General features: G+C 41.0%; 1 protein-coding gene across 1 annotated transcript in view; it reads left to right on the forward strand.

Annotated features, from left to right (window-relative positions):
- KCNH1 (potassium voltage-gated channel subfamily H member 1) overlaps positions 1–15,527 on the forward strand; it is a 246,286-nt gene that overhangs the window by 157 nt on the left and 230,602 nt on the right. The gene's annotated exons all lie outside the window — the stretch shown is intronic.

A 15,527-nucleotide genomic window follows, 5' to 3' on the forward strand; every position in this document is an offset into this window, starting at 1 on the left:
GCTCTTCCAATGCGGGGCTGCCCTCTTGGGCTCTGCCGGGCGATTCGGAGGGGAGAGGCTGGGCGAGCCTGGCTCCGAGCGGGGTGGGGACGCGGCGAGCTTTGGGCTGAAGTGATGCCTTTGGCTGGGGAGGCTTCCCAGAGCCAGGCGTCGCCTCAAAGTCCTGCAGAAGAAAGTGCCCGAGACGCCTTGGAGGGAGAAGCCCGCGAAACGTAGCTGAACCGAGGACGGGGGCGGCTTGCAGGTGCCTCCCGTGCAGGCTTATGGCTCCGGGTTGGGCTGGAAACCAAAACCATCCGAATCGGTTTTTGTGCCCCGGAACAGCCGTTGGGATGGGCTGCGAACACAGCCTCGTTGCAGCGGGGGAGCGGGTTCTTGGCGCCCCCTTTTCCTCGGGGACCTCTTCCCGTTTCCCTAGCCTTTCCACTTTCCCCACCCGCTTTCTCAAGGGCTGCCCCCTCCCTTCCCACCGAGGTTTTGGCGCTATGCAGACCTGGGAAGTCTTCTTTGCAGAGGCTGTGGTGAGATCCTCGGAGAGGAAGAGAAAAGCGGGGAGGGGGGGCGGCGAGGTGGGGGAGACCCTCTTTCAGGTCTGTGAGCTTCCTTCCAGACTTCGCATCTCTTACAGATGGAAACTATCTGGAATGCTGTCCAGAATCATAGCTAAACGCAATTTCATTAAAAAGTGCAGGACTCAAAACAATCTGGTGATGTCCTATTTCTCCCCCCACTCCTTGATTCAGTATAACCAACACGATTTCTTGATTTGCTCTATGTCATTTAAACACTTTATGTCATTTAAACACTTTATGTCAGTCTTATACCGCAGTATTAGAGGAGCTTAGAATACTCTTGAAGATGAATACCAAGAATGTATGATCTTGATGAACTAATATTAATCTCTTGCTGGCCTTTCTGCCTTTTTCTATCTTTATTCACCCAAGTAAGCCATTCTTATGCATGGAGAAGCTTGCAGATTTCAAATGAAAATCACAGAATCCAGACCATATTAGAAGTCATATTTATTTGTCCTGGGGAGAATATTGATTTGGAGATGTGAAGTTATTCAGACACTCCAGGTGGGCTCCAGAAAAAAATTAGGTAGCTCTGACCAAAAGAATTATTGGCACTGGATTAAGTTAGTGTCTAGTGATGTTAAAAAATAGTTTTAAAAAACACAATCAATTACACCTCTGCATTTTATCTTTGGAAGCAGAACTAGGAGATGAGAAGATTGGAATGATGAAAAAGGGACCTTGTTCTCAAATTTGGGAAGGCATTTCCTCCCTCTCAATTATGTGGCATAGAGGATGATCTACAATGCTTGATCTATTGAAACCTAGTTTAAAAGCCCTGAAGAAATCAAACTATACCAATTCTCAGCTTGATTTATACAGTTAGGTGTGGCTGTCTCTCTGCATAGGTCTGTTTTTAAGCACTGCTAATTAAGATGGTTTATCTCCCACCTTCCTATTTCCCTTCCCATAGTCAATAGTTTATTGCAAATGTAGTGTCTTACAGAGCTTCTGGTAACTGGATGGAAAGTGTTAAGAAGGGAATGAGGATGCTGTACTGTACTTTTATCTACTATATAGAATTTTTTAAAAAGCAGCTCAAGATTCTTCCAATCCTGAATGATAAGCTGTTCAAATTCCCCTTCCACCAACTTTTAAAGGTACAGTAGCCCTCTGCCTTCACCTGAACTAGTTTCCATCCTTCCTGTCTGATTAATTGCTGCTACATGAATGAATCTGGGTTCTTGGCTCAGGTATTGATGAAAGAGAATCAGGGCTGGGATCTAAATAGGGAAGGCATGCTGCTTCTGAATTTGCTGGAAAGTATTCAACAATGGGGTAATCAAGCAGATGTACTACTTTAATAACTTCCAGAAATGCTTTGCCGTGATTAAAAAAGTTACTTTGTTGGAAAAATGGACTTTTGATTGTTCTCCTTGCAAACCATAACCAATAATGTTAGCAACTCCTTACATGTCCTTTTAAAATTCACAGTATTAGTCTCCACAATCATCTTCCCAAGTGAAAGGTTTTATATGGTGGCAGAGGGAAAATATAATTAGTCATTAATTCAACAATGGCAAGTGGGTTATATTTCCTCAGATTATTTCATTGTTGTTAGATGGACATGCCATTTAGTTATTGCCAACTATTTAAAAAGAAACATCCTAGTGCCTGTCTTTGGTGTTTGAATAATATTGTCATTAAAATGCTATTTTGAAGAAAGCTCTTAGTAGAAATTGGCATGGCTGTTCTTCTAATCTCCTTTTCCAATAAAAGGCTGGCTGGAAACCTATTGCCCTTAATCAGACTTCTTCAGTGGCTGCCACAAAGTTCCCGAGTGGATTCTAATTCAACATATGAACATATCTATAGTTAAGATCGACGGCTGTGCTCTGCCTGCAGGTTCTATTGTCTTTAGAGACAATGAATGTAAATGTGCAAGAAAACTTTAATAATCGCAGTGCCCCATATGGGGAAGCCCCTATTCAAGAGCCATGCCCTCATCCAGAAGGCTTCATTCCATTTATTTTTTCTCCTGGCAGTTTGCTATACTCAGTTCTGCACATGTTCAGTTTCTCTCCACCCCAGTTTAGAATTTATTCATTATAGCTGTTTTGTACTTTTGAAAACAGTTGTGCTCCCCCAAGCCAAGTGATACTATTTCCTCCTTATGTGTGGGTTATACCCTTTTAGGTGCCCAAGAATCCACACACAGAAAATGAGCTCACAATTAAAATATAAGATCACCAGGAATCACTAAAGGACAGCCTGTTTTCAGTATTCTCACATTACCAACACTTAAGGAGCACCATCATCGGCCCTGCTACAGAATCTTTAATCCAAAACCCCTTGCATTAAAATGGTCTTTTATTAGGTGGCCAGATAGGTTTTGGAAATTTTAACTGGACTGCTTGTTAACTCTCATGAATATTGTTATCATACATTGAATATTTGTATGGTATATGTATAAACAAGGCATATACTTTTCTGTATTTTTCCATAACATTAGGGGATTGGGGACTGGATCAGTGGAAAAAGGATAGGTGAGGAGAATGATAAATTGGATGGGAGACCATGAGGACAACATCCAGGTCATGGGCTAGGGAGTCCTCATCGTACAATCCATTATATAAGCATTCCATGCCCTTGATCTTAGACTTCTTTTATGGCATCCTATGGTCACTAACTTCTAAGCTGCAGCTTCTTCCAAAACAAAGAAGTGGGAACTATGATGGCAGTTGGCAAGTATCTACAGAAGGCTAGACAGCCATTTCTCTGAAATATTTTAATTTAGATTCCTGCACTGAGTAGGAAGTTGTACTAGTCCTTCTCCAATTCTATGATTCTACGTGCCAGTTGCTAGACAGTAGGACAAGAAGGAAGGAAGCGGGATTGTAAAACTGGAGTTTGCTCAGATGATGATGGAAACCATCTTTGCTTGGAAGTAGGGAAGGTGGTTGTTCCTGTGAGGCAAAAGAATGGGGCTGTTCACCTGGAAGCTGACGAGCATAAGATGAATGGAAGCAAATGATCTATCTATTTCCCCCTGCTTCAAAAGGTTGTTTTTTTTTTAAAGCCCCATTAGGAGAGAGGAAGAATCTCTGGTTGAGGGGACACCATTCACTGGCAATTCATGAACAAAAGACAACTCCTTGCCAGATTCCCAAAACTCTTTACAATAATTTGATCTCTGAAAAGAATGCTCTGCCTCTTTCCCACAGCCTGTTTCTATGAGGAAGGAAAGATGGTGTGAGGGAGGAAGGGGATTGTGGGAAGAGAGAGAAAGAGGATGGTCCCATCCAATACTGGTTCTGGCTTTGGCTTCTGGTCATTTCTGCTCACCGGTTACCATTGGCACATGACTTGGCTTCCATCGGATTACTCCAGCAGGAATGCAGCTTTCAATAGGAAAATGTTGTTCATTCCCATTCAGAGTGTAAGCTTACATGTAAAGGAAATATATGTTATCCTTTACAGATAAAGGAAAACATCTCCCTTCCTAATGCCTGCGGGCAGGACGTGTTTTTCCAGTGAATGGGAAAACATGAGGAACTATCAGCCAGGGGCCCATCCAGTGTCAGTGAAGCCAGAGTCACTGATTGGTGGAGCCAGATCCAATAAGGGTAGAAAGTGATGAAACTGGGTGGAGTTTGTAGCATTGCAGGACTGCATAGTTCTCTCTCCCCGCCCTAGCATAGAGTCTTAGCATGTAAGAATGTAAACCTAAGAAAAGACAAATGTGTGGATTCTTTTGTATTTCAGCTAAAACTCTGGGGACCAGTTAACTGATTGGTACCACAAAATCTTCCTCATAGGCTTTGATTTTTGACTCCTCATCTCCAAAACCTTATTTCCAGATTTGCTACCATTTGTGCAGAAATGTTAATATGCCAAGGGACTGTAGGCAATCTTTTGCCTGAGTGCTTGTACTAATATTAAAAAGCCTGTGAATCAGCTTGAAGAATAAAGCAGCATTGGGGGTGGGGGTGGGGTTCTTCCCAGTGAATAAAAACTGGACCTAAAGAGGTGAGAGTCTGTATAAATGGCCACGAGACAGCCGCCTGGTAGGTATGGAAATTAGCTTGATTTTAAAAAGAAAAAGGAAAGAAAAAACGAATGGCTAAATCCCAAGTAAATGTACTTCTTGTATCATTATTTTGCTGAGATTAAACTGCATCCATCTTTGTGGGATATTGTGAGTTACAGTTGCTATTATCTTGCACTCCCACTATAAGGTTCTACTTGCACAGTGGAACACTCTACAGAGTGGGAAAAATTTGAATCAGTGGACTGAGAATTAAGAGCAACTTTTATTCTGCTGAAGTTCTGTTTCTTCTGAGGCATTTTTAGACAAAGAAATGAAACCATCTTGAAAAGGGACTCCTAAAATAAGTGCTTCTGTTGGGTGATTAAGCTGTAAGTTTATTGGCTACTTGCTTCAATATTTCAAAGAGTTTTTGAAGGTGTGTAGGTTTGTTTAAGTGGTATTGATAACTGTATTGTATTGGCCATGGTATGGGACTAATACTCCCAAGATGCTGCCCGAGGAAGCCACAGCATTTGTGCCACTGTGCCAAAATGCCTCCCATCTGGAGACCCAACTTTTCTTCTCCTATACAGGTCTGTGGAGTTAAACTTCCTGTATTTCTGGTTAAAAGTCAGGTGGCAGGAGTGGCAAAATGCCAGTAGAGGGTCTTTGACAATTGAAGAGCCAGGTCTGTAGGTAGCTTGAAAGCTCAGGTGGAGGGTCCAAAAACATAAGGATGAACTTGTTTTTTTTAAACCGAATTTGACATATAGGGGAGCCAGAAAAAAAGTTTACGGAAGAGGGGGGCCCTCCTAGTTTTCCCCTTCTCAGCTACAGGCCTACTTTGGATTAGATGGAACAATAATGTGGTTTTGTTAATACAGTTTCACTCATCATATGAATTACCTCGTTAGAATACAGTCCCTGCAAAGAACTGTTGCAGGGTACCAATATTTATGTTCCATAAAAGTATCTTTGGGTCTTGCATGACAGCAATGACTGTATGTTTTGGAGGACTTCAGGTAAATCTCAGTAAGATTTAATATCCATCTGGCATCACTGCAGTCCTTTAAAGCAATGTTTTGCAACCTTGGCAACTTGAAGATGTGTGGACTTCAACTCCCAGAATTCCTCAGCCAGTCCACACATCTTCAAGCTGCCAAGGTTGAGAAACACTGTTCTAAAGCATTTCCTTCTCCACTTATCATGGACCTCAATATCTATTCCTGGGTTTACAAGGTGGTTAGACTTGGGTTCTATAGCCGGAGCCTTTTGTAAGCTGGTGTGTGGGTAGGCACTCTTTTGATCTCAGCATACAGTAAACTACTGTATTTGATCCTGTTACATGTTGTAAACAATGGTTTGTGGCTGAGTGCAATGTATAAACCTAGTAATTGTGGCTTATATAAAAGCCATGGAAAAGCAAATTGTGGGTTAATATTGTTTGCTTAGCCATAGAGTTTGGGAACTAGCACATATTCTACACCGAAGTATAGAATGAAACGGTTTAGCTTATTGGCAATCTACAAGCAACATTTTGCAGTGGATCCCTAAAAATCATAGACCATTCTTTCCTGACGGATTGTAATATAGGTAAACATACTTCAAAGTTATAGTTGTAGGTCTGTGGTGGCTATCCTAATTATAATAGTTTTTTGTGTGTTTGTGATCATCTCAAGTGTAGGTACGATGGTATTGGAACTGAATTTTTATTGGAAAGTTGCAGTACAAGGCTAGTCAAAAAGAAAAAGAATCAGTAAGCAGTTCGCTCACTTCCTATGCCACTTTAGACCACATAATGATAGCAGAAACAAGAGAAATGCTTTAATAAGTTCCTACTCACCACAAAGAACCTATTATTAGTATATATATCTAGACTGCTCCACATCTTGCATGCAGTCAAATGGCAGAACCCTAAGAGGAGTGCTGTGTTTATGCAATTAACTTAATTGTGTTATGCAAAAAACCAAACATGGATTATTTGTGTCCTTGAGCTATTTATATTACAGTCTGAATTTAAAAAACACAACCTTTTACATCTAACATTTCCATTCTTCTTTCCATTAAAGTCACTGTTAGTGGCTTACATCTTAGCACCAAAAACTTAAATGTAAAAATACTTGGTATTAAATTCCATTAATTTTCATGTTTAAAGCTGTTATACTCTTTGTCTGGAAGTCCTGTTGAATGAGGTTTAACTCACTCCTGAATGAACTAAATTCCAGCATGATTCTTAGGATTCAGAGAAGGTAGGCATCCCAGGGGCTCACATATTTTACCCTGGCTCACACAAGCCATATTAAACATAGTGTGAATCTAGCCACTGTGCTTTGTAAAACCTTGGGTCATGGTATAGCATGGAGTGTAGCTCCATCCAATGTAATTTGCAACTGTTTCAGGAGATTAAAAGAAGATGTTATTTTGCAAATAATCGTTAGACAATCCTGCCTCCTCTAACTAAGTGCTCTCCACATTACTTGGGACCACAGAATTCTGGAAGTTGTGGTTTCAACATATCTGGAAGAGATCAGGTTGGCTGATATAATAAATAGCTAAATACAGTAAAATCCCACAATTGTATAGACATTATTTGGGGATAATAGTCTTAGACTTACACATAACCATTCAGTTGCCAACAACACTAAAAGCAATTTCCTTAATCAGTTTTGTATTTTTACCTGTGAGACATCAATTTTAACTATTTTTTGTTGTGCCAGTAAATGATATTGTTGGGTAATCAGAACCTGTTATTCTGTGTAAAATTTTGGAGTAATTAAATCAAGCGATACACTAAAAGCCCTTTCCTTTCTTCTCCTTTCTCATTCAAGGGCATGGTTAAATTGAATTCAGATCACATTCAAGCCCAGACTAGACCTGACAACAACAAGCATGTTTAAAAAATGCAGATAGCTGTCTTTATAATCATTAGAATCTCAGCTGGAATGGAGGGGGTTAACTCTTTCCTGGGAAAAAAATAGCTCCTTGGAACCTCTTTGCTTCACTAGCCAGTGTTTTGGGGCTTTAATGTTCCCTCCCCCCCCCAAAAAAACCCCTTTGTACTTATTCCCTCTCCCCCCCCCCAAAAAAAAGCTTTATATTCTTACTTCAGACTGGCCTTCAGATATGAAAATGGATGTTCAAAGAGAGCCACTGCAGGCTCTCACCCAAATGTATATGATCTTGGAGATTCAATGTTATTTCTGACAAGATATTACTGAAAGTTTCGCTTATAAAGAAAATAAACTGTGTTTTCTGGTTGCAGAAAATGGATATAAACCATATTCTGAACTGTACAGTTCTTGATGGTGCCAGCTGTCAACAAGAGCCTGGCCATTTGGGACTGAAGAGATTGGTGTGTCTAGGAAAATGCATTTTCTGTACCCATAAGATCCTGTTTTGTTTTTTTAATACTATATAAAAAAGGAGGCAGGAAAGTAGTGTCCCCATGAAATTTGCTGTCTCAGCTGGTTTGCATTGCTTCAGAAAAAGTTCTATGTAGGTAGGAACTCAGATGGATGAATCGGGTAAACCATAACAGCACTATGGCTTTTCAGAGTGTTATTCCCTGGGCAAAATCAACACTGGGACTTTTGTAGGAAAAGCTCAGATTTGTTTTACTGGCATGCTAGTCACATCTGTATACAGAAATAGACATTTTTTTACTTAAGGAAGAATCACTGATCATTATTTGATAAGTATTTGTCCACTGGCTGGAAATTAGTGGAATGCAACACTAATTTAAATCTTTGCCTAATTGTAGAATGTCTGGATGACTCTTGTGGATTTCTTCCATGTGGATCCTGAAATGGTCTTGCTTTATTCTGTGCTAAAAATCAGAGTTTATACATGGCAACTGATCCATGATACTCTACTTTTCAACTGTCACTTAAAAAAAAAAGTTTAAATCATGGTATTTAAAAAGAATAAAAACAAATTATATATCATATCTTACTTTTTTTTGAAAGGCTGCAAATTACTCTTTTATGCTGTAATGTGTGTTTTTGTAAATTTAGTAAGAAAATGTAACAGTAGGCTTAAATGTCTCTTGAGAGTGCAGACACCTGACACCAAACACTAGAGGGACCTGTTTCCATACTGCTTTTACTAAGCACATTCTCTTTTATCCTTATTGCAAAAGATTAAGAAGCAATGCAAAGTGTTTATAGTATGCTGTCTTTTCTGAACTGTTCTTTGGACAGCAAAATCACACTATAACATATTTCAAAACTAAGGCTTTCATTCCTATATTTTTATTTAATTTTTTAAAAGACTTGGTATAATTCTTTTATGTTAACTCCACTTCAGTTATCACTTTCCCAATTTTCTGTGTCAGATCTTGTTAACCAATACTGTAAGGGGAAAAGATTTCAAGAGGGTTCTGTCAATTTGATATTTATCATTAGTACTCCAGCTTCTCTCAATTATTAAAGCATTAGTTGTGGTCCACAAGGAATTGAGAGAAGGAAAGAGAGGCAGGAAGGCAAAATCCTTTAAGCCCCCCAGGCCTCCACTGTTTTCCCACCCTCCATATAACATTGTATTTTCCTTCCCCACGTTTGTTCCCCTTGTGCCTCACAGTCACAAGTGTTTGTTTGTTTGAGCCTATGAGAAGGAAATGGCTGCTATGTGTGTAGCAAGTACAAACTGATGCCCTCATTACCACGCAGTTGGACTACTCAATGTGCTCTACACTGTGTGCACAATTATTAGGCAAGTGAGTATTTTGACCATATCATCATTTTTATGCATATTTTCCACCGCCAAGCTGTATAAACCTGAATGCTTATTGGATATAAGCATATCAGGTGATGTGTATTTGTGTAATGAGGGAGGGTGTGGCCTAAGGAGATCAACACCCTGTATCAAGGTGTGCATAATTATTAGGCAGCTTCTTTTCCTCAGGCAAAATGGGCCAAAAAAGAGATTTAACTAACTCTGAAAAGTCAAAAATTGTAAAAAGTCTTTCAGAGGGATGCAGCACTCTTGAAATTGCTAAGATATTGGGGCGTGACCACAGAACCATCAAACGTTTTGTTGCAATTAGTCAACAGGGTTGCAAGAAACGTGTTGAGAAAAAAAGACACAAATTAACTGCCAAAGACTTGAGAAGAATCAAACGTGAAGCTACCAGGAACCCATTATCCTCCAGTGCTGTCATATTCCAGAACTGCAACCTACCTGGAGTGCCCAGAAGTACAAGGTGTTCAGTGCTCAGAGACATGGCCAAGGTAAGGAAGGCTGAAACTCGACCACCACTGAACAAGACACATAAGTTGAAACAGCAAGGCTGGACCAAGAAATATCTGAAGACAGATTTTTCAAAAGTTTTATGGACTGATAAGATGAGAGTGACTCTTGACGGACCAGATGTATGGGCCTGTGGCTGGATCAGTAATGGGCACAGAGCTCCGCTTCGACTCAGACACCAGCAAGGTGGAGGTGGGGTACTTGTATGGGCTGGTATTATTACAGATGAGCTAGTTGGACCTTTTCGGGTTGAAGATGGACTCAAACTCAACTTCCAAACCTACTGCCAGTTTTTAGAAGACACTTTCTTCAAGCAGTGGTACAAGAAAAAGTCTGCATCTTTCAAGAAGACCATGATGTTTATGCAGGACAATGCTCCATCGCATGTATCGAAGTACTCCACAGTGTGGCTAGCCAGTAAAGGCCTCAAAGATGAAAGAATAATGACATGGTCCCCTTCCTCACCTGACCTAAACCCTATTAAGAACTTGTGTGCCCTTCTCAAATGGGAGATTTACGGTGAAGGAAAACAGTACACCTCTCTGAACAGTGTCTGGGAGGCTGTGGTTGCTGCTGCACAAAAAGTTGATCGTCAACAGATCAAGAAACTGACAGACTCCATGAATGGAAGGCTTACGACTGTTATTGCAAAGAAGGGTGGCTATATTGGTCACTGATTTTTTGTTTGAAATGTCAGAAATGTTTATTTGTAAATTTTGAGTTGTTTGTTTATTATTCTCACTTTAACAGATGAAAATAAACGAGTGAGATGGGGGAATTTTTGTTTTTCATTTAGTTGCATAATAATTCTGCACACCAATAGTTGCCCAATAATTGTGCACACATAGATATGCTCCTAAGAAAGCCAAAACCTCACTTTTACTTTCTTAAGTATTCAGGTTTGAGGTTTATTAACATTTTGGATTGACCGAGAGCACTGTAGTTGTTCAATAATGAAATTCATCCTCAAAAATACAACTTGCCTAATAATTGTGCACGCAGTGTACATGGGGCTGTCACTAAAGGCCACTTGGAAGTTTCAGTGAGATAGTCCAGAATGTAGGGACCCCATGTACTAAGTGGCACTTGACTGGGAGAAAGCAGTGCTGCAGGGCTTGTACTGGCTTCCAGTTGGCTGTCAGGTGCAGCTGAAAGTGCTGGCTTTGACCTATGTAGTCTTTTATGGCTTGACACCTGGGGACCTACAGGATCACCTGCTCCAACGAGGAACCTGTTAGGTCATCTTGGGAGAAAGTACTCTTAGTTTTCACTTGTGGCAAGTAAAGAGAGCTGAGGCAGGCAGTGCTGCTTTTCAGCTGTTTTGCAGAGTGTTCTACTTAGACTTGGACATATTTTTTATATTTCTTACTGATTAATTGGATCTTTGGGGTTTGGTTTCATTTTAATTGTTTTTAATGTTTAACTTTAATTTTTACCATAAATGTTTCAAAATGATGTATATCATGTAAGTGTCGAGAGTTGATTTGGATTGCAGCAGGATATATAAATAAACAAGTTATTGGAACCAGTAAGGTGAAAGGTAGTTCTATGGAACCAGTGGCAGAAGGACCAATCTGCTTGCTCTGCTAAGCTTGCTTTATCATGATGTGGAAGCTGCCTGGCAAGAATGTGGTTCTTTGGCATTTGTAGGTTCAAGGGTCTACTAACATACTCTGAAAGTTCTCAGGATATGATGCTGGTCCACCCAGGCCCAGATTAATTTCTGGGCCCTGGCCTGTGCTGTTAGGAGTTGTGGTGTTCGTGGCAAAGCCATTTGTTGACCTGCCCTGTTTTTCAGGATGGCCTGGGAACAGACTCCATCCCACTGTTAGCAATGGACTGGCAAGGGAAGAACCAGGGTCTATTGCTATAGGCAAGGAAAGAACTGCAGAAATAAAGTTTGTACCTTCTAGGTGTGGTTGAGTCCATATTCTTAGCTCCAAGCATCCCAGGACTCTTAATTTGATAGGAATGATCTCCAGTTGTATTAGAGAGATACACATGATGTAGTGTTGCTGCTGTTATTTTTGCAGGTGTATGTGTGTCTGTGGCATGAGATTTTTTTTTTAACTCTGCTATTTTGTGGCAAATGCAAAGGGTCTTTATGGAATAAGGGCCTTTTCCTTTTCTTATTTCCCTTTCCTTTTCCAACCCATCATGACTCCAGGAAAGTTCTTGTTAAATATTTGAGGCTCATGGAGAAGTGTTTGTTATAGCAATGTACAAGAGCCAGAGATAGGATGGTAGGATGAACCCATGGAAACTGGTGAGTGCAAATGTGTGTTATTGTTCAAGCTGAGTCATACAGAGAGCTATATTTTTAAAAAGCCAATCAGAATGTTAAAAATACAACTTCCATCCTCCTTAGACTGCATGCAATACAATCTTGAATCTCAGTCTATCACATTCTACTTAGTTCGGAAAATCAGTTTTTAAACTGAAATCCCTGTATGCTTCTGTCCACCCTTCAAGGTAGTCCAGACAGGAAACCAAAACCATGAGTACTAACAGTACCTTTCTTGCAAGGTTACAGTAACAGAATCCTGCAAATCAGAAAGCACTTCTCTCCTCCCTCACTTTTACTTTCCAGAGAACTAGGGAGAGTTCCTTCTGAGATGCTTTCTCCACTCCCATTCCTTCTGTGGGCTGAGATACCTCTTGTTAGATGGTTACCCTGGCCGTGGCTCTTCTTCCTGTCTCCCAAGGTTATTCTCACAGCCCATGATATCTGCTTTCCTGAGGGAGATTTTGGGCCCTCAGAATGCAATACTCAAGAGCTTCATTCTTCCTGGTTTCCTTCCACTGTTCGTGCCCAACAGCCAGCTTTGCCACACCTTTCTTGGTAGAGAGGTCTATGTGTGAGAGAGGGGGCATCATAATGGTTTCTGCTACTGCAGTTTTTCCTGAGAAGCAGTCTAGGAGGAGGGAATCAATCCTCCTTGTCTTCATCTCTTTCTCATCAAACTGCCTGCTTAGCAAAGAAAACAGAGGATGCTGCTGCTTCTCCCAGATACATAGCCACAGGGAGCTGGTGACTGCCTGCCTACTTGAGGTCTATCTCAAGTCATTTCTCCAAACACTCAACCTTCATTTCTCATCTTTCTGACAGTGATATGTAGCAGAAAATGGGCAAGCCATGTAGTTTGTAGGATTTCTTGATTCCTTCAGTCAGGTTTCATGCAGATATTGGTAACTTACCAGGGTTATTAATACTGTTTTGTACAGCTCTTTAGCAGCATTCCTAATTCAAGTGTATCTCAGGTGTCAGGGAGGCAAGAAATAACATGGAAAATGACCTGTATTTAAGGAGACAGCACACAATTAATTTGTCCTGTATCACTGCAAACTAAAAAATGCACCCAATTGTTCAATAACAAGGTGTAAGAGTTTGTGGGAATGACCTTGGGAGACAGGAGGAAGAGCCACTGACTAGACAATGGTCAGATAAGAGGCAGCTTAGCCCGCAGAAGGAATGGGGGCATGGCAAACATCTCAGAAAGGACCCTCCATAGTTTCTTGGGCTGTAAAGGTGGGGAGGGGGGAGAGATGTACTTTCAGACTCGCAAGATTCTGTTAATGTAACCTTACAATAAAGTTAGAGCTAGTACTTCTGGGTGTGCTTCTGGTCTGGACTACCTCGCAAGGCTGACACAAGGAGAAAAGAACCCAAAGAATGTAATTGTACCAGTAATTGAGAAAGTAGGAGGAGTAAAATCTTAAGGGCAGCACAATAAAAATTTTGCTGGCTTTTTTTGAAGGCCTTATAGTTAGGCCATGGGTGAAAGAAAAAGTGTTGATTTTAAGCCGACTATTTTGGCCAGAAACTATCTGCGCCCAGTAAAATAAACGTTTATCTTGTCTTTCTCCAGAATACAAATGCCCTAAGAAATATTCTCTCATAAGCCTTGTGCTTGCTTTCATTAGTCAGTTTTAGAACAACATTAGAAACGGTTTGCTAGGTTGAATTAATATCTTTTGGAATATAGGGGGTTTGGAAGGAGTTTAGGGAACCTTGAATATTTTGTAGATTATAAGAGGTCCCTCAGCAAGTAAGACTTATAATGGGAAATATATCTGCCAGCCTCTTTGCTCACCATTTTCTGTGTTACTTTACAACACTGATAGGTCAATTTGTGGCATTTGGGGGCCACATTTTCTTAAAAAAAAAAAAAGATCTGATGGCCACTGCAGTTTGGGCAGTAATGTGATAATGTCAATGAAGTAGGCAGGGTCGGGACTACTGGGGGGTCATTTTGGGAGAAGAGTTGGAGTATTTTGATGGCATTTTTCTCTTTTTTTCTGCTGAAAAATTATAGGAAGTTGTGCTGCTATTTCTTGGCAGTTTGCCACTGAAAATCAGCTTTGTGATTTCTGAGGTTTGGGGAAGACATGTGCCATTTTCAAGTTGCCCACCTTTACTATACAAAGCCAATCTTCAGGGAGTATTCAGTGTATCCAAGGCTACAGTCTTAGATTACTTGGGGAGATGGTGTGAGCCCAGTTGCTAAGGTGGAAGAACACTCCAGAATACAACCCTAAGTGGTTGGCATTGGTGGTCCATGACATCGGTGGTCCACAGCAGAAGCTAAGGCTTTCTTTTATATATAACTTCACATGAAATGGGTTTCTTAAAGATGGAGATAATTTGAATCTCTGTGATTTATGGCCTTGGAAGAATAATCGTTGATGAATTTGTCTAATCCCATTTTATGGCTGTCAATGATAGCAGACATCACTATATCATTTAGCATTAAATTCCAAATTAACTGTACACTATAGGAAAAGCTTCCTTTTTTCTCTCACCAGTTGACCGTGGGTTGTAATACTTCAGTAAAGGGAGAGCAACTTCTTCCTAATCACTTTCTCCATATTTTGCATCATTTTATAAGTTTCTATCATGTCTCCCCTTTACTTCCATTTTCCTAAGTTAAGCAAAATACCTTGAGTGCTTTTAGTACCATTAGGACCTTGCTGAATGTTGTCCAATTAATGAAAAACTCTTATCCATCTCTAAATTTGAAAAAATTACCTAGTACAGAGATCCTGTGACCTTCCCACTGCTTGGATGTTTTGGCCTAGATGAAGTTGACACACTGGTGAATATTAGGAGAGAATACGGTTTGAGCTTACCCTGGCTCCTTTTACAGGTAGTCCTCACTTAACAGCCATTTGTTCAGTGACTGAAGTTACAGCAGTGCTGAATGAATGGTAGTTATGCCCATACCCTGAAGGTATGGCCATTGCAGTGTCCCTGTAGTCACATGATCAGAAGGTGTTTAGCAGCCTGCCCTCACTCATGACTGCAGGGGTGCTTTAACTCCCCCTATCTCCCCCCATCTCTGCCCTTTTGGCTACCCTGCATTCTGACACCTTTGCTGGCCCTGCCGCCCTGGGCTCTGCTCATCCCGCTGCCCTGCCACCCCAGCTGACTTGCTGTCTTCTTCCTCCTGCTGGTGTTGAGGCATGCCTGGCCTGGCCCTCAGGGAGGCAGCTGCTGGCCGTGCCAGGCCTTCTTCCTGAGGCCGATTGTCCAAACCGTGTGCGACTTTCTCACGAGGCTTTGGAAGGCTTCAAAGCCTTGCAAGAAAGCCACATGTAATTTGGACAAGTCTCAACTGCGTGCAACCTTCTCGCAATGCTTTGAAGCCTTCTAAAGACTCACGATAAAGCCACACACGATTTGGACAAGGCTGCTCGTGGCCTCAGAAAGAAGGCTTGGCACAGCCAGTAGCTGT

Source organism: Python bivittatus, unplaced genomic scaffold, assembly GCF_059951505.1.
Source record: "Python bivittatus isolate LINGU-HERP-01145 unplaced genomic scaffold, Pbiv_v1 ctg000020_np1212, whole genome shotgun sequence".
NCBI classification, from domain to species: domain Eukaryota; kingdom Metazoa; phylum Chordata; class Lepidosauria; order Squamata; family Pythonidae; genus Python; species Python bivittatus.